The sequence below is a fragment of the Acinonyx jubatus genome, chromosome C2 (genome assembly GCF_027475565.1).
Source record: "Acinonyx jubatus isolate Ajub_Pintada_27869175 chromosome C2, VMU_Ajub_asm_v1.0, whole genome shotgun sequence".
Lineage (NCBI taxonomy): Eukaryota > Metazoa > Chordata > Mammalia > Carnivora > Felidae > Acinonyx > Acinonyx jubatus.
The window spans coordinates 69,740,199-69,762,730 of record NC_069384.1 but is presented as its reverse complement, the minus strand read 5'-3'; the positions used below and the strand labels follow the sequence as shown (position 1 = coordinate 69,762,730).

The following is a 22,532-nucleotide window of genomic DNA, read 5'->3' as shown; positions in this document are numbered from 1 at the left end:
AACCTGACCACGTGGGAAGAAAAGGGGTGCCATCTACTTCACCTCCAACCTAGTCGGAAAGGCTTCTGTGGGGCTTACCAAGTGTTTCAGTTACCTATTGCTGTGAGAGAGACCACCACAAAAACCAGTGCCTTCAAACAACTATAATCATTGATTTGTTCAAAATTTTAGAATGTGGGCCAGGCTGAATGTGGACAGTTTGTCTGCTCCAAAGTGACTCACTCATCTGGCTGGCAAGCTGGCACTGACTGATGACTGGGAGTTCAACTGGGATTGTTGGCCAAGGGGTATGGTTCTTCTCTATGTGGCTTCCTGGGCTTCCTCGTAGCATGGAGGCTAGGTGCCAACAGAGAGGAAGAGGAAGGTGCCAGTCCTCTTAAAGGATGGGCCCAGGACCAGCAGAGTCCCTTCCAGCACACACGGTTGGGTAAGCAGTCACAAGCTAGCTTAGATTCAAGGGGTAGAGTAATAGATTCCTCTTCTTGATAGCTGGGTGGGCGTGCATATAAAGGAAGGGCAGGAATGGATGGTGGTCATTTTCGGAGAGGGCAACCAAACCACAAGACCTCTGGAGTTGAGGGGGTGTGTGGAACCTGGTAGCTGTTGCCTTTTCTGGAGTAGGACGGGCAGTTGCACTGATTCAGGGCTTTGGGGGCAGAGCCAGGAGCTTGCTGGTGTCTTAGGATCATTCTGGACTTCACTGGAGCCAAGAGAAGTGTGAGTGTTTCCCAAGGATCAGAAGTGGACTAAGCAGAGGAGTGAGCCCATGGGGCCTGAGCAAGAAGCTCGAAGTAAGATATCATGAGTGGCCACCCAGAAAACAGATGCATCATGTGGATCGAGGGAACTATGGGAGGAAGGTCCTAAGTGTGGGAGTCTTGAGCAATCCATAAAAGCATACATAACAGAAATTCTGCTCTAACCCTGTCTGCCCTGAGAGTACAAAGCTGCCATGTAGCATGTGACTAGGCCCCTTACCTCCTCTCCTGCCCTTTCCCCTCATCTGGTGATGATGGGAACAGCCACTGTGAGGTGGGGACATGAGGGGAACTGGTTGAAGGAAGAAGGCTTTCCCAGAGACGCACCAGCTTCTGTGAGAGGGGAGAGACTCTGTTGTTTGTTTTTTTTTATGTTTATTTATTTATTTTCAGAGAGAGAGTGTGCACCAGTGGGGGAGGGGCAGAGAGAGAGAGGGAGAGAGAGAATCCCAAGCAGGCTCTGCTGTCAGGGCAGCAGAGCCCTACATGGGGCTCGATCCCAGGAGCCATGAGATCGTGACCTGAGCCGAAATCCAGAGTGAGGCGCTTAACCAACTGAGCCACCCAGGTGCCCCGAGAAGACTCTATTTTAAATGAAGACTGAAGAGTGACTAATATATAACCACTGAATGATGTTGCCTCTCACAACTAAAGTGACGATAACTGGGCACACAAAAATCATGAGGCCTGCTGAGTTTTCATCCTGTAGCAGAAGAAACGCTTTCCCCACTGAATAAAGTTTAAAAGGTAGTGGGAAACCAAAAAAAAAAAAGTTTATCTAGTCACAAACCATGCCTGTTCATCATACAGGTGCAGTCAATGAGCGGTGCCCCAGCAGATCCCAGCCCTGGGTCTGCCACTCCACAGCTGGAATGGGGCCATGGTCCCACAGTCCGAAGGCCATGGTGTGGAGCAGGACAGAGAGCTAAGTGTTGTGCAGGTTGTTTGTCTTATTGACCTTGCTTTGCTTAGGGGGAGAGAGGCTCACTAGAAAGTTCACTCACATCCTGGGGAAGGCTTCCAAGGTGGAAAGGATTTTCATTTCTCTGCACGGCCTCAGATCCAGCAGATAGAGAAACTATCTACAACGCTGTGGACCTTTTCCCCTGTCCTGGAGGTGTCCTCTGTCTCTTTCTGCCTTGAGTCTTGGGTCTAGAAATCACTGCACTCATCTCTCACAGATAGGTCATTGGGTATCTGCACCTAAAGATCTTAATAGTGCCTAGATGCCTGGGCTGCTCTGTGGAAGGCTCTAGTTGTGGAGTCAAACAGACTGGGAGTAGCTGGTAGTAAGGAAATGCCACATACATTGGTAAGATATGACCCTGAACTGCCATGTCCAGTCATGAGAGCAGACTCTCTTGTTGGTGAGAGAGCAGCTTGGAGCTGGAGCCCAACCTCTCCCCAGTCTCTCCTCAGCTACCCCTGCCTCTCACTCACTGCTCCCCCTTGACGCCCTGTGTCAAGTGTGGATACATCACCTTTCTCTCATGATCTGGACAGCTGAGATATGACTCACCTTTTTAAATAAGTTTTACCAAAAGCTTAGGACATACAAATGAGAAATGAACACAAAGAGGAATATGGAGGCAGCAATCTGGCTCACAAGGCAGGGCTTACTTTGTGACTTTCTCCAGAGGTTTGTCTCTGACCCGAGGCCTCCCAGCTCCATAGGGTAGATACCACCTTAGCCACCCCAAGGTCAGGACAATGAGGCTTGTGGAAAAAAGTGGATTCCTCACTCCTGCCTGCCTAGGGCCTCATTTAATAATTAATTTTCCTGAGTGAAGAACTTTTCACTCCAGAAGAGGGGATTAGCCCTGGGAATGACCTCACCTCAAGGAAGTGTGTATGTTTCAATTCATAATGTTCACATTATGTTTCAATACCATAACCCCAAGATTCATATAGTAGAGATTTCTATAAACACAACAGTAAAGCATTGATCTAGATTTTGTTTAACTCTTGAGTAACCAATAAAATCTCCTAGGATGCCTCCAGTCATTGGTACCATTCACCAAATGTTTGTACTTCATCTCCTGGCCATATTGTATGCTTTGAAGTTAGGTGCAGGCATGTGTGATGGTTTAAAAATATCCATATGTTCTTTGATACTCTTCCCTTCAGGAGGTGGGGCTTAGGTTTGCCTATACGGTATGTGCTGGAGTTAATGACTCACTTAGAATACGTAGAATATTCTGGAAGTGATGTTATATGACTCCTGAGACGAGGTCATAAAAGGTTTTCAGGCTTCCTTCTTGGGTTCTGTCTTGACTTGCTCATTCCACGGGAAGCCAGCTGCCATGTCATGAGAACACTCAAGCAGCACTTTAGAGAGGCCCATGTGGCAAGGAATGGTGGCCTGCTGCCAACAACTAGTGTTAAATTGCCAGGCATGTTAGTGAGTCACCTTAGGTCCCCCAGCTCCTGTCAACCCTCCAAATACCTGTGGCCCTGGCATCTTGACTGCAGCCTCGTGAGAGACCCTAGGCCAGAAACACCCAGCTAAGCTGCTCCCAGATTCCTGAATCCCAAAACTGTGTGAGATCATAAATATTGTTTTCCATTAAGTTTTGGGGTTATCTGTCATACAGCAACACATAACTAATACCTTATGACTTGCTTTGGCCTGTGATGATGGACAGAAGTATTATTTCCAGGGAGAAGCCTTAAGGACAAGGTATAATCCTCTGTGTTCTTGTTCTAGTCAGTTTGCAGCTGGTGGCTGTGTCATTAGCCTGACCCTGGAGTGAGGACTGTGTCTGGGTCAGGGGCCCAGCAAGGCAAAGATGACATGGCAGAAGAGACGTTGAGGAATGTTTAAAGACAGAACCATCCACAAGCCTGACATCCTGCTCACACTTAGCAGAAAGCAACAGGGGATGGTAAAACATCTCAGGCCAGTGTTAACACCCCAAATCTGAAGTGATGGGAGAGAGAGTAGTGGCCAGAATCAGGTGAGAGGTGTAGCTGTAGGAGAGGGCTACTTAACAGGACTGTAACCTTGGTAAAGAAACGCAGCTGCTGTCAGCTAAGAACCCTATAGGGAGGGCCCTGGAGGCAGAATGCACCCCCCTCCCTTACCTCTTGCTGGTGCCTCCCACTGCCCAACCTGCATAGTCTTAGGTCTTGGTGTTGCCACTATTGATATGACTCTTTAAAAATGGTACCAAACAACGGTTCAGTCTTTTAGCTTTTTAGGGATGCAATTTGTAGCTTATTCATTTTGATGGTTCATTGAAAGGAAATTTTTCTTAGAATAGTTGCACCACTGAGGCTATTCTGAAGTTCTTCTATGGAAGGAGTGGACAGTATCTGCTTTAGATACTTTTTCACAAAGAATTATTTTCTTCCTTGTAAGATGGAATGTCAAGATGCCTATTGGCCTCCTCTTGGCCTGCACTTTAAAAGTCTTGCTCATGGAGATAGTGGCCTCCAATTTCAGAACAGTACATCTTTTCCCAAAAGGCCTTTCATCCTTCCATAAATACATATGATGGCCTGGCCCAGTCCTAAATCCAGTTAGAGGATTTGCACAGCAACCTCCCTCCCTCCAGAGCTGTGTTAGCTAATTCTAGGCTTTGAAGAGTCAGGAGTCTTTGCCAGAGAAAAAGCCAACTGAACGGGACTGAGTTTATAGGATGAATAAGTCAACTGCAAAGTCCTTGGGATTTGCTTGCTCTCACAGAGAACCTATGCCAGGTTGGAGTTCTCAAACCTCTCATTAGAGCCTTGTTATTCTAGTGAGGTCAGCCCTACCAAGTGTCCACCATCGAGGCATCCCTTCCTTGGAACTTCAGGTAGGTCATGATCAATCATGAATGCTGAAGATAAAATCCTTATTTCTTGAGAAATAATTATTGGCTCCTGCCTAATGTGGTCATTCTTGACGTTTGTACCTATGTGGAGCAGTAGCTTTCTCTGATGGTTGTATAGGAAGTCCAAGTCATAATAGTTGTGAGGTAACATCAATTCTCTTTTGGGAACTTTCAATGAAACTGTATTGAGAATTTGAGGACAGTTGATGGATTAGTTTCCTAGAGCTGCTGTAACAAAGTACTATAAACTGGATGGCTTAAAACAACAGAAATTTATTTTCTCACACTTCTGGTGGCTGGAAGTCCAAACTCCAGATCTTGGCAGGGCTGTGCTCCCTCTGAAGTCTCTAGAAGAGGATGCTTCCTTCCCTCTTCTAGCTTCTGGGAGCCTCAGGTGTTCCTTGGCTTGTAACAGCATCAATGCAATCTCTGCCTCCATCTTCACATGGTTGTTTTCCCTCCGTGTGTGTGTGTGTGTGTGTGTCTGTCTTCTTATGAGGACACCAGTCATACTGGATTAGAGCCCAGCCTACTCCAGTATGACCTCATCATAACTACCTCCTGCAGAACATCTGCAACAACCCTATTTCCAAATAAAATCACATTCTGAGAGGGTTGGTATTTCAACATATCTTTTTTTTTTTTTTTAACATGTATTTATTTTTGAGACAGAGGGAGACAGAGCATGAACGGGGGAGGGTCAGAGAGAGGGAGACACAGAATCTGAAACAGGCTCCAGGCTCTGAGCTGTCAGCCCAGAGCCCGACACGGGGCTCGAATTCACAGACCGCGAGATCATGACATGAGCCGAAGTTGGCCTCCTAACCGACTGAGCTACCCAGGCGCCCCTCAACATATCTTTTTGGTAAACACATTCAACCCTTAAGAGTAGACAAAATTTACAAGTACTGCATAGGCTTAGACCTGTCTTTTTTTTTTTTTCTTTTAGAGGGAGGGAGGGGGAGAGAGAGAGAGAGAGGGAGGAAGGGAGGGAGGGAGAGGGAGAGAATCTCAACCAGGCTCCATGCTCAGTGTGGAGCCTGATGCAGGGCTCAATCCCACAATGCTGGATCATGATCCGAGCTGAAATCGAGAGTTGGCTGCTCAAATGACTGAGCCACCCAGGAATCCCAGCTTAGACCTGTCTTTAGAGCTCCTTGTTTGTTTGTTTTTTCAATGTTAACTTAAAGAAAATACCTGTTGGGGTGCCTGGGTGGCTCACTCAGTCAAGTGTCTGACTCTTGATCTTAGCTCAGATCATGAATTCACAAGTTCGTGAGTTCAGGCCCCGTGTCAGCCTTAGTGCTGACAACAGGGAGCCAGCTTGGGATTCTCTCTTTCCCTGTTTCTCTGTACCATTCCCTCCCAAAATAAATAGATAAACTTAAGAAAGGGGAAAAAAAAAACCTGTTGCGCAGAACTTACACAGACCCTCTTCTCTGTAAGTTAGAAAAATATGTGATGTTCTGTTCTAAGACATCTAATATTGGAAAGAAGCAGTTTACTAATGTAGACTCTGGAAGAACTGGCCCCACATCAAATTAAAATAAAGGTGTGTCTGTCGGGGGGGGGGGTGGGGAGCATGGTAAGGGCTACTCATACTAGGATAAATATAGCCCATCTTCCTGGAGCACCAATTTTGTTAGAACTTTTAAGGGGGAAACACATTTTTATGTATAACACATTATGAAACAGACTGTAAAATTCACATGGATTTTAAATATAAATTGCAAATCTTCAAAGAAATTTTAGCTTACAGCTGGCCTTTTTGGGCTACAACCTCTTCTCACCCGCCCCCAGCTCGTATTCACGTGAGGGTGCTTTCATGGCAAAGCTGAGGAAGCACGGGATCTGAAAGTGCCTTGCTGGTGGTAGAGCTCCACATTTGAGAGGAAGACAGCAGCATGACCAGAAGACAAAGTACCCAGACCCTGCCTTTCAGCTGTTTGCATAAGTACCTTCCCTAGGTTAGGAAGAGCTAACTCGCCCCGTGCGTTTATGGCAGGTTCACAGAGAGCTGCTTAGGCGAATGGGTTTGACAAAATTTCTTTATAAACTGTTTAGAGAAAATAAGGGATCTGAGCATCCAGTTCCAATGTGTGGGGAGTAGAGGATATGTTTCCCATACCAATAAGCCATTCTCCAACACCAGCTGAATGTGCTATGATTCAACTCAGTTCTGGCACTATCTACTTGGAGATAGTGTCATACCCCCCTAGGTTAAGGGCTCAGTCCCACAAGACTGTTCCCAATCCCACCACTTCAGAGGCCAGTCACTAGCCCAGGTTAAGCCCAGGCTATCACCTGTGCTTCTGACTGACAAGCTGTAAATTGGAGGTTCCAGCAACCCTTCCTTGCATTCAATTAATTTGCCAGAATGGCCCACAGAACTCAGGGAAAGCTTTTATTTGCTAGATTGCTGGTTTATTATGGAAGGCTATAACTCAGGAACAGGTGAAAGAGATGCATAAGACAAGGTATGGGAAGGGGCAAGGAGTCTCCATGCCCTCTGGGTGCACCACTCTCCCCTCCTCTCCATGTGTTCACTAACCCAGAAGCTCTCTGAACCCTGTCCTTTTGGGTTTTTATGGAGGGTTCATTACATAGACATGGTTGATTAAATCATTACCCATTGACAATTGATTTGCCCTCCATCCCTTCTCCTCTCTTCCAGGTCAGGACATACTAAAAGCTCTAATCACATGGTTGGTTCTTTTGGTCACCAGCCCCCCATCTTTAGGGACTTTCCAAAAGTCACCGCATTAACATAAAGTCAGTTGTGGTTGAAATGGATTTGTTACAAATAACAAAACACTCATTTCACTTCACAGCCCTGAGTAATTTCAGAAACTGAGGACAAGACCAAATATTACAACAAAAGATGCTCTTATTTCTCTTATAGTTCAGGAAATTCCAAAGGTTTGGACAGTTCTGTGCCAGAAATGGGGATGAAGACCAAACATGTACTTCCTATTATGAATCACAATATCACAGTCTTCAGTGTTCCTTGATGCCCTTTATATGAGGATTCACATAATCAATTCCTGCTTGATTTAAAACAATTTTTAATGTTTATTTTTGTGAGAGAGAGGGGGAGAGAGAGAGAGAGTGAGCAGGGGAGGGGCAGAGAGAGAGGGAGACACAGAATCTAAGCAGGCTCTAGGCTCTAAGCTGTCAGCACAGAGCCCGATGCGGGGCTAGAACTCACGAACCGTGAGATCATGACCTGAGCCAAAATCGGACACTCGACCAACTAAGCCATGCAGGTGTCCCTGTTCCTGCTTGATTTTAGATCCCAGAAAAAGCTGCCTCCGCAGAAGAATTAGTTAGAATTCTTTGTCTTATTGGACAATGAAAATTACGTAAATGATTGTGTTTCTTTTTGCTTCATTGCCAGATACCTTAAAACCAAATTTCTGAGATCTTATAATACGTCAACTCTGATGCCAGAAAATGCCTGCCCCTTCTGCCACCTTCAGATGGACTCTGAGCTGTTTCTTTCCTATACGTCAAGTCTTGTTTGGTGTGGTAAACACCCACTCAGGTAGAGAGCAGGGCACAAATTACACTGAAAACATTTCTTCAATCAGCTTTTAAAGGATATGATCAATTTACAACTAAAATTCAGATCTAAGACCAAAAAACTACTAATACGGACCAAAAGACAAGTCAAGCCCTAGAAAGGAACAGCTCCTGGATATTATTTTTTTAAAAGGAAAATCTATGTACATTCACATTGTTTTGCTATTATAAACAATGCTGCAATGAATACTTATGTGTATAATTCTCCGATTAGTTCTTTAAGGTATATTTCTAGAAATGAAATTATTGTCCTTATGGTGTAATGATTTTCAAGAGCAAGTCAATTTGCTGTGTGTATTAGGATGTTTTGGGTCACATGAGAGGAAGTATAGCACAGTGGTTGAGACTGGACTCCAGAGTTTAAATTCTGGTTCCACTGGCTTCTGCCTGGCTTCAAGTTCTCATTTCACTACTGAGTAGAATTAAAAGTTTACTTTGAGAGATAATAGTAAACACAATGGTGTACTGAGCCAAAAAGCAGAATTAAAAAGAAATAGCAAGGGAACATAAAAACTAGAAAGCATAAAACAAAATGAAAGAAGCAAGCCCAAATAAAACCATTACGAAAATGAATGTAGGTGAGTGAAGCTTGCCTTGAGTAAACGACAGTGATTCTCCAATTGGGTCAACTATCAAATGAGAGACTGACTGCTTCTCACCTGAAGCTTACTCTTTATGGTGAAATCTGGCCATCATATCCAACTCACCACTGTCTCTGTTCTTGTCATGAAATGTAGATGGTCACTCATTCCAATGGAGTCTCTTCAGACCTTGTCTTTCTTAACCTCTTGGAAATATTTGGCGCTATTAGCCAAACCTGTACTCCTGACGTAGGCTTCCAGAAAGCTGCATTTTTCCTGTCTCTCTGACTACTACTTCTAAGTGCCTTTTTCCTGTGCCCATCCCTTAAATGTTGGTACTGTTCCTCAGGGGGCTGCCCGGGGTGCTTTTTTTCTCCTTCTTTCTGTAAGCACTCCCAGAGCTTTAGTTACAACTCACATGCTGATGGATCCCAAATCTAGAATTCCAGTCCAGGTCTCACGAGAGATCCTGAGCTCCAGATCTGTATATCCAATTGCATATTGGATATTTCTATTTAGGAATTTTTTAGGAACCTCAAAATTCCACACTGCCCAACTGAACGTGTCATTTCTCCCATCTCTTCTTTCTCCTGTTACTAGTAAATGGCACCACCTGGTTGCTAAAATCAGAAGCCTGGGATCCAGCTTTGAATCCCTCTCCCTTAACCGCCCACCTCAAATAGACGAGACTTTCCTAACTATTTTTCAAAGTCCACTTGCTTCCTGGCAAGCTCACCACCAACACCCTCTTCTGACCCACCATACTCTCTTGCCTGGCTAACTGAATAGCTCCCCAAATGGCCTCCCTACCTTTGGCCGTGCCACCCTACAACCTAGTGTCCACTGTGCTCCAGAATGCTGCTTCTCTCACAAAAACATTGACCGTGACACTTCCATGCTTATCCTTCAGAGACAGTCCCTTCGGGACTGGCCACTGAATTTCTTTTGTCTGGAGTGTGCCTTGCTCTTCTCACACTCAGGCCTTTGCACAGCTGTTTTCTTTCTCTAAAACATGACTTGCAATTCTCTTCTTAGCTTACCTCCTCCTATTCTTTACATCTCAGATTCAATGTCACTTTTTCGGGAAAATCTAAAGTAGTTTAGGGTTCCTGGCCATGTGCTTTGTTAAATAAATCACCTTACAATTTCTTTACCATTTACCGCAAAAGTGTTGAAATTTCATAATTGTCCTGTTTCCCTGCAGGACTGCAAGGTCCATGAAGACAAAAACTGTGTCTAAGTTTTTCACCACCATGCACCCTAGCATATACCACTGTGCCCAGTAATCATTAGATTCTCAGTAAATAGTTATTGAATGCATAGGAAGACATACAAGGATGTGTCCTCTCCACATTGCACAAAATGGCAAAAAAACCTAGAAAATATAGCATTTTCTAATCTGAGGGGATAAGTTCAATGAACTTCCTATGCAGTGCAGTCATTAGGACTGTCATGGTAAAAAAATATTCAGTGACATATGGAAAGACGTTTCTCATACATTGTTAGGTGAAAATGACAGTGTTACATCTGTATAGCCTTGTCGTGTTTTTGCTCTTGTGTTTTTAATTTTCCCTTAGAATTCTTTATTACATGCATTTACCTTTCTATTTATTTCGTTATTTTTCTTCTCAGCTTGTTTTCTTCCTGTGACTGTCGGCTCATGTTTTATGAAAGACATTTCTTCTTCCATTCTATCAAGGACACTAAACAATTTCCCGGTATTTTCTTCCTGTATCCTGCAGTAGCCTGCATTTTCAGGGATTTAGTCCTTTCCTCTTGTTATCTAGGGAGGAAGGGATTTGTCCTTCCTCTTATTCAGTAGCATTTTTTCATGGGCTCCATTTTTTTCTCTTTTTACTTACTTAGATTGAATGAAACAATTATCTCCTGCTTGGGAGATAATAGCATCCTTTTCTTAGATCAACAGCTTGAGAGGAGGTTGGTGTGAATGGTTCCCAGTGAAATTCTGAGTTCTAGCGGACTCTAGTACAGCTTTGCTCACTGAGGTGACGTCTTCTTCAACACCTACTGCCTGGCTCTTTGATTCTATGACCCCATATGGTACATGACAATTTCAATTCCTTTTCCATTAAAAGGAATCCAGGCTTCTAGGGGAAATGGAGGATTCCAGGTCTAGGTTGGAAATACGCAAAATAAACTTGAACATCTCATCATACCAGATAGTGAAGATTATGCATCAAAAGGATTCAGAGACCAATTTGAAGGGGCTTTCAATGCCAATTATGAATAATTTGAGTATCAGTGAGGATAATTGCAATGGATCAAAACACATCACATAATTAAATCCATGCATTGACAATACCGCCGCCCCCTCAAGCCCTGATTGGTCTCTGTGGAAGGGTGCTAGAGACCAGCCCATTATTTTAAATAAAGGTAGGAAATCAAGCATTAATGTAGCTTTTCCTGTATGAACTGTGTCACTGAGAAACCAAATACAGATTGTAGGGGAGTTACTTTTTATAGAAGTATCACAGTTGATAAATGAAGAAGGAAAGATAGAATTACAACCATTGGCAACCCGTAAGGTAATAACGGCTCTAGGCTTGAATCATCAACAGCTACTAACATCACAAAGAAAGAGTTGCAACCAGACATTAAGGGACTCCTGGTGGAAGAACACAGCAACACCTATAAAGTAGACTTACCAAAAATATCTAACCTGACCAAGCCTCTAGGTTCAATTCCCTTTTACAGGAAATTCAGAGGATAGACGAACATGCTAAACATTTTGCCACCAACAACAGGAGGATGCAATCATTGAAAGCCAGATTGCAGGAAACTCCACCTGCTTCCCTCAACAATTTCCTAGGGGATATATAATGGTAGAGGGAGAATGTATAGAATCTAAAAAGATGTATCCCCAATGTACGGACCTTATTTGGATCCTGAGTCAAACAAACTGTCTTAAAAAGTCATGATATTTATCAAACAATTGAAAACTTGAGCACTGACTGGATTTCTTACAATATTAAGAAATTATATGAACTGCTGGGGTAATAGTGATACTGTATTAATGTGAAAAAATTATTTATTTTTAAAGATACATGTAAAATATTTACAGATGAAATGATATGATATTGAGAGTCTGTTTCAAGTGGGGAGTGAATGGAATATAAAAGAAACAAGATTGGCCATGAGTTGATAATTGTTGAACTGTGTGATAGGAACACCTTAGAGGCTATTACTCATTGTACCATTCTGTTGATTTTCCACATCTGACATTGTCTATAATAAAAAGTTTTAAAAATTGCAATAATCCCAAAACATTCAGTGAAATAACCTCTTAATACTTGACTCCCCAGTAAACAGTGCCTCTGTCCTTATGGCACTTTGGAATCTTCTAGCACCGAGGGACCTGCAGTGGGTCCCATCCTGCCCCAGTTACATTCTTCACTCAGCATCTACTGCTAACATCAAGACAAGTCAAAATTACCTTGAAAATCCTTTAAATTTCCCATGAAGTAATTAAATAAGGTATTGTTCTTCATAAGCCTTGTAGAGTGATTCTTATGTACATCAGCATTTGAAAAACAGATAAACAGGGGTGCCTGGGTGGCTCAGTCAGTTAAGCATTCAACTTTGGCTCAGGTCATGATCTCACAGCTAGTGAGCCCCACGTTGGGCTCTATGCTGACAGCTCAGAGCCTGGAGCGTGCTTTGGGTTCTCTCTCTCTCTCTCTCTCTCTCTCTCTCTTTCTCTCACTCACTCTTACTCTCACTCTCTCAAAAATAAATAATAAACATTTAGAAATTAAAAAAAAAAAAAGAGAAAGAAAAACAGATGAACAAAAGGAAGATCCAAAAACTTGGCATACTTTCTTCACTTGTTTTCCCGAATACTGCTCTTTCTTGCTTTACCTCCTACCTAGCTAGTTTTTTGTGGCTTTCCTGTCACCCCTTCTAAATGTTGGGGTGCCCTAGGGACCAGTTTTTGGATCTCTTTTCTATCTACTCTAACTTCCTAGTGAATTCATCAAGTCTTATTGCTTTAAATAATGTCTACAAACTGATGACTCCCATATTTCTATCTCTAGCCCAGAATCATTCCCCTGAATGCCAGATTAATTTATCCAATTGCCTGCTTGACATGTCCATCTGGATGTCTAGTAAGCATCTCAAATTAACATATTTGAAATAGAATTCTTGATTTCTAAATCCTTCCCATCTTGCTCCCTCTCCAGTGCTCCTCTTCCCTATAAATGGCACCAGTTGCTCAGGCCCAAAGATAGAGTTGTCCTTAATGCCCTCTTTTCTTCAATTCCTATATTCAATCTTTCATTAAATCCTATTTGTTCTTCTTTAAAATAAATCCAGAATCCAATCACTTCTCACCACTCTTGCCTGGTTTATTCCCATAGTTTTGCAACTGGTCTCCTGGCTTCCACTCTTGCCCCGCTGACTGTTTCTTCTCAAACCTAGCAACCTAGTGGTCTTACATAGATCATGTTACTGCTCTTCTCCAAATCTGACCCTTGTGTCCCATCTCAGAGGAAAATCCAAAGTCTTGAAGTGGGTTACAAAAGCTTTCAAAATATTGTGAGGTGAACTCCACTACTTTCCTCTACCCAACCAGCCCTCTGATCTTGTGTCTATTATCGGTTTCATTGACTTTGCCCCAGCTCCGTTGACTTCACTGCTGTTCCTTGAACATGCCAAGTGCCCCGCCACCCCAAGAGCTCTATCTTCCTTGGTTCTTTGCTCAGTTCTCACATTATAACCTCCCATAACACACACACACACACACACACACACACACACACACACACGTGCGCTTCTTAGCACTACTTCCCCCACTTATTCAACTTTATTTTTTCTATAACACTTATCCTCTGGTACACTATATATTTCTTATTACCCGTCTTCTGTACGGGAACGTAAACAATCTAAGAACTGGAAATGTATTTTGTTCACTGTTGTATTCCCACTACCTACAATAGTTCTTGGTACATGGAGAGAGCCCCACAGTATTACTTGAATGGATAAATCAGTGAAGGAAGGGACAAGAAGAAAATCTAGATGTAGACGGGTAGGCATGAGACATTTAAGATACCTTTCAAATCCCAGTAATGAGTGGGGGGTGGGTGGGGAATTTGGAGGTGCTTCTGCTTGTCACCAGGTTTACTCCATCTCATTTTAGTATACAAACTCCTCCAGGGGCACCTGGATGGCTCAATGGGTTAAGCCTCCCAACTCTTGATTTTGGCTCAGGTCATAATTTCATGGTTTGTGCATTCGAGCCCTGCGTGGGGCTCTGTGCTGACAGTATGGAGCCTGCTTGAGATTCTCTCTCTCTCTCTCTCTCTCTCTCTCTCTCTCTCCCCCTCTCCCTCTCCCTCTCTGCCCCCCCCCTCAAAATAAATAAACAAACTTAAAAAAAAAACCCAAAACTCCAAAGCTGCCATGTTGTGATAAGCTCTATGGAGAAGCTTATATCCCAAGGAATGAAGGGATCCTCATTCCAACAACTACTGAGGAGCCAAATCCCTCCAACAACCCCATGAGTGAGGAAGGACGTAGTTCCTTCCTTTTTGAGCCTTAAGATGACTATGGATGGCTTTGCGAGAAACCTATAGCCAGGGGACCCAGCTGAGCCATTCCTGGACTCTGACCCGCAGGAACTATGGGGAAAAAATGTTGTTTTAAGCCCCTATGTTTTGGGGTAGTTTGTTACACAGCAATAGTTAGCAAGACAGAATTTGGGTTGGTGACTAGACCAGAAATTCCTTGAAAGCAGTGACTGTTTACTCAGCGCTTGCCAGATGAATATTTTTTAAATGACTGGATGACTTGGAGTTTTAATCTTTTTCTGTGTCTGTGTGTATTTTAGGGGAGAGTTGGGGAAAGCTACATCAGGCGGCTGCTAACTAGATGCTACTTTAAATGTAGTGTCTCTCTCAGTCTTGCCTATTCCTCTCTAATCCTGCCATCCCCATTAAGTGAACCTCTCAGAGGTTGTGATGATGTGGATGGAGTGGGGTTTCCTAAACAAGTGATCACTTTCCACCCAGTGTAAGATGCATATTTCAGAGATAGACGTAAGCAGAGAGGGAATGATTATTATCAATGACAATGGCCCCTTGATTAGAAATTTGAATGCTGCTCTTCTTAGACCACAACCTGTAGTTAACATTCACAGGTTATTGTTACAGATCGAGTTGCTTGAATATCTCCCTCTTCAGTTAAGATGTACATCCCTAGAGGTGTGGTCCCTAGGGAACAATCTCCACAGTATAAATGATGCATCGCAGAGGGGACATTTCTAGAGCCCATGATGCTAGTGCCCAGGTCGCCAGCGTTTAATCCCTCATTTTGAATCTCAGCCAGAGAATGTGACAAATACAAGAGATTCAATACGTTAACTCTTAGGTCCAAGCATCTGATTTTTCCACATGCACATCGACACAGGCAATACCTACATTGAAACATAGTGAATTCCTTTCATCAGAAAGCTGACCGAGCCTCAAAGTAAAAATTCCTTATTGCACCAGTCAGAAGCTCAGGGAGAACTGCTCAGTTCTGCCAAGTCATGTGGTCTGCGGCCAAGCTGACAGGGAAACTAAGAAGCGTCGGATGTGAACATTTCCCTTTATACCCAGGTCTCTTCTAGGTGGATAATGGGAAAGCTCAGGAGAAAGATGGTTAGTTTGGAATCTTTTGACTAAGTCTCACATTCCATGTTCCAAGAAAGAATCTCTCTACTCTCTGTGGGGTGTGTTCTAGGGCCCTGGGGTTCGGGAGAATGCAGCTGCTTGGCTTTTTTTCTACTCAAATTTGTATGCTTCTCTAGCAGATGATTGCTAACACTGCCGGGGCTGGACAAGCCTAGTTCTAATTTTTCGAGGTACAAAAAAAAAAGATTTTCTCATCTGCTTTCTCTGAGGAGGGTTTGGTGATGCATCACCCAGCTGGGCAGGGCGGAGTGTTCTGTAATTGCTAAAACTAGGATTATGCAAGGGTGTGGGGGGATGGGCTTGAAGCCTGGGGCACAGGAAGTGGATTTGAGAGGGGCTACCCCTGGATAGAAGTGGATTAATTAGTATAACTAATAGCAGGGTGCCCCTGGGTTGGTGGAGGCAGCTCTGTGTAGGGGAATGGAGGCTAGGGAACTCTGACAATGGGAGAGTTTAGGCTGAGTGGTTAGTGGTAGATCCAAGGCTTCGTATATATCGACCTGTCTTTGTCCTGCTGCCCAGTCGCTCTCCAGGTTAACATGTGAAGTTGTTGAGGTCTTCCTCTGCTGGTGTCCGAGCATGTATATGAAGCTCTAGGGAAACCAGAATTTGGAAATCAATACTTTATTTATTTTCAGGTCATCTGGGTAGTTTCTGGAGTTCTGTCTGGGCCCTGGCTATCCCCTGATTCATTTATTCACATATTCACCCACTGAATAAATTTCTTGAGCACCCCCTTTGCGGCAGATGCTATTCTACAAGAGTGGGGAAGAGCCATGAGGTCTGTATGTCTGTGGAGTTTACTTTTGTGTGGAGATGATATGGATTTAGCACCATCCAGAAGGATGGGTCCTGCTGGCTCACCAACTCCCATGGGCAGTTCTATTCCAATGTCAGCACAGATGTGATTTTCCGAGTGGATAGCTATTCTTGAATATAAACAGCTGTGCATCGGCGTGTCAAAAAGCTTCTTTAAAGGAATGCTTTCTCTTGTCTGAGACTTTGAGGCTTCAGAGAAAGACATTTTCATCCAGACATCAGGAAGCTCTGGGTTGACAAGGGCACCCAAGAGAAACGCTCAGAACACCTGCAGCTGAGTTTAGCTTGACTATAACCCCACCGATTTTGTCATTTGAGATGTAAAAACATCTCTCAACCTCCACCCCACCCTCACTCCACCATCATTGTTGGGTCTATTGGACTTGAGACACGAGGTCTATGGAGAATCAAAACAACAGATTTAAGGAACTGATTCATTCCTGAATGGTGTTTTGGAAAATGACAGCATTGTTAAGCCTCTAGAACCCAGGTAAACTGGTTTGATCTGAAATGGTGTCTGGGAGGAACGTGGGGTCAATTGGCAGCTCTCGAACCTTCAAGAACAGCTTTTCACCTCTGGCTGCGCATCAGAGTGAGCCAGAGAACCTTAAAACTTACCCATACTAGAGTCCAATGCAGCCAAGTTAAATCAGTGGTTCTGAGTAGGGGGCCTGGGCATTTACTTCACTTTTTTTCTTTTTTTTTAAAGCTCCCAGTGATGCTGATGTGCAGCCAGATTTGGGAACCACTCCTCTAGAGTGTTCTAGATGGCAAGCAGGCCTAATCTATCAGAGAGCAAAGGTAAGTTAAACAGGCTGCTTGTACATGCCGGAGGGACTTTCAAGCTCACCAGTAAGTCGGTCAATAGGTCTAAATTTCAAAAGCAGATTTCCAAAGTTCAAGTCACTTTTCCTGTGGCTAGAAGCCTTTAAAAGTTTAGCAAACTTTTAGTTCCAAAGCAGATTTGAAGTTTAAAATGTAAAGCTGGCAAGCTGTGTCATCCCGCAGAAAGGAATATTTTAAATTCCTGGAGAGCATGTCAGAATTTCAAAGGATAATAATAATAGGTAAAAGCTGACTGATGTCTAGAGCCAAGCAGGCAGCAAGGTTTAACAGTCTTAGTTCCCCCAAACCTCCGGGCTCTCTCTCCATCTTCTTCGTAGAAATAAACAATGATGGGTTTGGGAGGCCAGCCCTCACCCAACAAAAGAATCCTGTCTGGAACATCTCTGCTGGAGGGCCAGCTAATCCTGCTAGTACAATTTAGATAAAGAGGCACTTATTGTGTCCTAGAACAGTCTGTACTGCTTTAGTATAGCTGGGTTTGTGTAAGAAATGTACATCTTTGGGTTGGGCTGAAAAGTACAAGCGTGCCTCATCAGTCCCCCTTCTGCCCTCTTCCAGGGCTGGACTACTTATGGCGGCCATGTCCACTCCCCACGTCCTCTCTTCTCTAGCCTGTGTCCTCACTTTCTCTGACCTTTCTAGGCATAAGATGATTTCTAGACCCCTTGCCACCTGGTTGTTCTCTCAGATCTGTCACTATGACACCCAGAACCAAATGCTGGGTATGAAATCTCAGATGCATCAAGGAGTGCCGTGGCAAGATTCACACACAAAACCACTACAGTCTAATTTCTCCATAATGAGAAGGGGAGGCCAGGCCCAGGCTGGAGCATGCCAGAGTGGGGACTCTGGAATGGTCTGAGCTAGGCCTGAGAGAGCCGTAGATCTGAAGTGATCATAACTGTGTGGTCAGAGGAGGACAGACAAGATTTAGCACCAATTTGTAACAAAAGATTAGACATAAACACCACTTTGTAGTTTTAGTACAATTACTCCTTTAATTTTTGTTAGTAAACGTCTTGAAAACGTGTGGTCTGCTCTGTGTGTTATCTTTGTCGTATGGAAAAGAGGGGCTTCATAGATGGAAAACAATGAAAAGGGAGGTAAGAAAGTGCTCCCTTTGTGATGGGCGTAAAGAATCCCCGTTGGTCCCTCTGCAATGCTGGCTGGTGTCAAACAAAAGTGATATTGGATGACTGGGTGGTCCCCAGCCAAAAGCTGCTAGAATAATCTAGAAGGCAGGAAGGGATTGAGACCAATAGCTGATGTTGGTATGAGTGCCTTGCTCCCCTGAAGAGAACATCAGCAGGCTCGGTGTTCTAGGAGAGCATAGTGGAGGCCGAGGTAATGCCCCAAATATGTTCATCAAAAGCCACTCCTCTTGAGGAAGGAAGAAGACAGTTGTCTTAGCTCCCTTACACACCTGTTTTTGTCTCGTGCCAGGGAGTCGGAGCTTTAACAGATACTTTAAAGAATGTCTTGTCTTAGAAAGAGGCAAGTTCAGAGAGATTTCCAAGGGGTAGAAGACCAGAGGCAGCTTTGTCCTTCAGAAGGTGAAGGCTGGTTGGAAAGCTGGCAGTCTGGAGGTGAGGATAAAAGCAGGCACACTGTTTCCTCGTGTTAGAGCCAGAAAGAGGAATTGTAATTGGAAATGATGTAATCATTCTGCTTGCTTGTAATTCCTGCAGTTGTAATAGTTTGAACCCGGAGAGTCTCCCTTTGCAGTGAAGATGTTCTGTGTCTCACCACAGAATGGGCTTGTTTCAGAAAGAGACTCAGGGGAGGGCCAAGGTCTCAAGCGGTCACGGGGCTGGGACCTTCCTACAGGAGGGGGCCACCAGGCCTATGTTGACACCGGCCCAGGGAGCAGCCACTAGCTCTTAGTCATTTTGTTTGTTTAGTTCTGAATACATCACCACATACAGTGACTTTACAATAAAAGGCTTTCTGATTTTGTGGGGTTTGCTGGCTGATAAGGTGACATCTGATATGATTTTCTCCCTCTAACTTCATCATCTTCCTGGATATAATCTTCTGAAATACAAAGTAGAGACAAGAAATAATTAATACATAAACTGAGGATGGGGGATTGAGGGGAGGTTGTTTCTCTGTCTGAAATATCTGGATTCCTGAGCTCTGTCATGGCTTGCCCGACATCTGAAACCTTGTGACAGATGGCATTTGGAAACAAATACACACAAAGAACTTCCCTCAATGGATATTTTCCTTTTAGGGAAAAAAAAAACACCTATTATTGATGCTATTTCTTTAAACTAGAGGCAGTTAACATTTAACCTGAGTGGTTAAGCTCCTCTAATTACTCTAACAAAGGACCTAGATACTGCCCAATAAAACCCACGGCATCTCCAATATTCCAGGGATATAACATTCTCATGTTTTAGAGGAGATGGAAGCTGGTTTGGAAATGGCATCTGTTGAAACGAATGTCAGCCTGCAAGGAATTATACTGCCTGAAGAGGAATTTAAATGTCCTGAGCCTGTGCAAGTATCCGAAGTGACGGAATGCGAAAGGTGCTTGTTCGTTCACTCATTCATATATTCATTTATTCATTTACTTAACAAGTATTTATTGAGAGCCAACTGTGTCCACAGTGTGTATTTGGCTTCCCAGGTTAGAAAGAGCTCTGCCATCAGATTCTAACTTTGTAGGAGAGAGAGTGCATATTCACTAACCTCCTCCTGAGATGCAGGGTGGCCCCAGCTGATCGGATGCTGGTCTGGCAAATGGAGCATCACTCTTAGATGCTTGTGGGCTCCCAGCAGCCTTCACATTTGGAAACACAGTTATGGAGGCAGATGATCTCACCCACATGACTGGGTATTGGGGCCACCTGAACCCAAGTTTGTTCCACTTCCCTGCTCTCCACATTAAAATGTCTCTGTATCTTTACACATTGTCTTCTCCTTCCCTCTGGTTTCAGAGAAAGCAGTGTCCAAGGCTGACCTCTCCAGCTGTCCTCACCCTCTCCAGCATCTGGTCTTTCTTTCTCCCCTCTTGATTTTTTCTGTATTCCATGTAACATACCTAGTTCTCCCCCTCTGGTACAGACCATCTCCCTCTTCTGCTCTTCCTCCAAATACCATCATTTCCTCCATTTCCAGTGAGCACCAGCCTTCTCACATGGTACTTCCTCCTCTCTGTGCACTCCATCCTCTCCCTGCAAACTCCCTACAGCCCCTGGATGAAACTAACTGCAAAAATGACCAATGACCTCTATGACAGAGAGTTGTGTCCCAATGTCTGTTGATCTTTTTATTCCTTTAGAAATGGAACCCATCAGTTTTAGCTGAGTACCAGACTGCCCAGCCAACAGTGGCATTTTCCAGGTTCCCGTGCAGGTAGGTGTTTCCATGTATGTGACTTCTGGGTATTCCCTTTAAAGGATGGGGCATGCCATCCACTTTTCCTTTTTATCTTCATCCTGTGGAGGGATGACATGAACTAGTAATTTTAGATCTGAGATAGAAACCTTAGGCTCAAGAGGGCAGAACAAGACAAGACAGAAGGAGCATGGGTCCCCAATAAGATAGCATGGCCATATTAGTCCTGAAGTGTTTATGCTGGACGGTTGTGTGAGAGGAAATACACTTCACACTATTGTTTTGGCCTTATTATTGAAGCCAAATCTGTTTTCTTACAGAATAACCAAATCTTATCAATGCAAGCTGCTTCAAATTGCCAATTCCAATGTCCATTTCTCAGCCCCTACTCTTCTAGATTTCTCTGCAGCACTGGGCACTGTAGATGCCCTTTCTTTCTGGAGCTTTCTCCTCCTTCTGCTCCCCTGCCATTGCACAAGCCTGATTCCCTCCCCACCCCTCTGATTGTTCTTTCTTTGTGTATCTCAGCAGCTTCCCACTCTCCCTCTGTCTAACTGTGGCCCTTCTCCATTGATTTTCCCCTCCTTTAGTAAGCTGATTCCAGCTCATAATTTCAACCCTTTCTTCAGACCTTACTAGCACTGCCTGGGTCTGCCTCCTGGACAGGTGCAGATACTGAGCACACAGCAGTATGGTGGGATGGTTAAGAGCACAGACTCTGGAGCCAGACTGTCCTCTTTGAATCCCAGCTCTGCCACTTTATACTGTGGGGTCTTGGAAAAGTTACTTAACCTCTCTCTGCCTCAGTTTCCTCACAGAGGAAAGGAAGACAATAAGATGATTTCTCTCAAAGGGTTGTGGTGAGGATTAAATGGTTTATAGATGTTCAGTGCAGAGAGCCTAGCACCTGGAAAGAGCTCTGTGAGTGTTAACTCTTGTTATTGTTGGCATTCACACCTGAGGACACAGGTCTCAGTCCCGAAGCAAGCCATGGCTGGCCCAGACATTACCTCAGAGTCACAGTACCTCATGGTGGCTAGAAACGTGATTGGATTTTCCTGCCTGCTGGGCTCTCATTTCCTCCCGCTCTGGTCTCTGGAAATTATAAGATAGTTTTATTCCTCTGTGTCAATGATTTTTGGACACCCACACCCAGTCCTGACACTCCACTGGAGCCCCAGTACTGCCTCTGAAACAGTCCACGGCTGGGGCACCTGGAACCCATCCTTCTCATCACTGTCAAAGCTGCCTAGATGGGCCCTGCTTACTTGATGGAATCATAGGCCTTGTGCTCTGGGGCTGATTGACTATAATTCCTATAACACTACTGAACATTTTTACTAGGAAGTTTCTCTTTCTTTCCCCCTGAGTAATTACGGCACCAGACTTGTGTAGATTAGTAGGGAGACCCATTTCGAGAATCACACTGATCCTAATTCAAATCCAAGCTACTCCACTAGAGTTGGAGAAATTCCTAACCTATCCAGAGTTGTGGAACACACAACTCATAAATATGTTAAGTAAAACTAGATGCGTTTGGGCGATGCTCATAGGGAACTTGGGCATAGGAAGGAGTCAATACATTTTTTTCTCTCGTATTTTACAAGCAATGCTTACTGCATTCACTTTTATTTATATTTTGCATTTATTTTCCTGTTCACCTGTGTGAGATAATGGAGCACTTGAATTGGCTTGTGCCCTCTCTACAGGGGAGGCTTGCTATTGGTGAGTGTGGGAATAGTGCAATAACTGAAAAAGTTTAATGTTAAATTTACATCAAGCTGATTCCTGAAATGAATTTAAGTGACCTTTTAAGAGAGGTTGGCTCGCCTCCTTCCTAGCCATGCTGAGGCTAACAGGAGGGCTAGTCAGTTTTTCATCTGACTATACCCAAAGCCAGCCCAGAAGCAGCTTTGCTTTTCTGTTTCTTACAGGAATTGTTACTGAAAGGTAGGTCACTGCCACCTAGCTCTGGTGCTTTATGCTTCTGAAGTGTCATGACTGATGCAGGGCTGGGGAAAATAAGTAGTTGTTTATATACCCTGTGCCTGGGGAAAATACAAAACAGAAACAAACATAGGTTTAAAAATCAAA

General features: G+C 43.9%; 1 long non-coding RNA gene across 2 annotated transcripts in view; it reads left to right on the top strand.

The window, feature by feature from the left end:
* The first annotated feature begins 208 nt into the window (after positions 1-208).
* The window catches only part of LOC128315204 (uncharacterized), a 30,894-nt gene continuing 8,570 nt past the window's right edge, over positions 209-22,532 (top strand). The window contains exons 1-5 of one of the 2 annotated variants that reach the window (XR_008297710.1): positions 209-3,438; positions 4,447-4,558; positions 16,960-17,051; positions 19,499-19,628; positions 20,383-20,456. This is a non-coding gene — a long non-coding RNA (uncharacterized LOC128315204). Of the gene's footprint in view, positions 4,559-16,959; positions 17,052-19,498; positions 19,629-20,382; positions 20,457-22,532 lie in introns of both variants that reach the window. The other variant, XR_008297709.1, reaches the window with a different exon arrangement.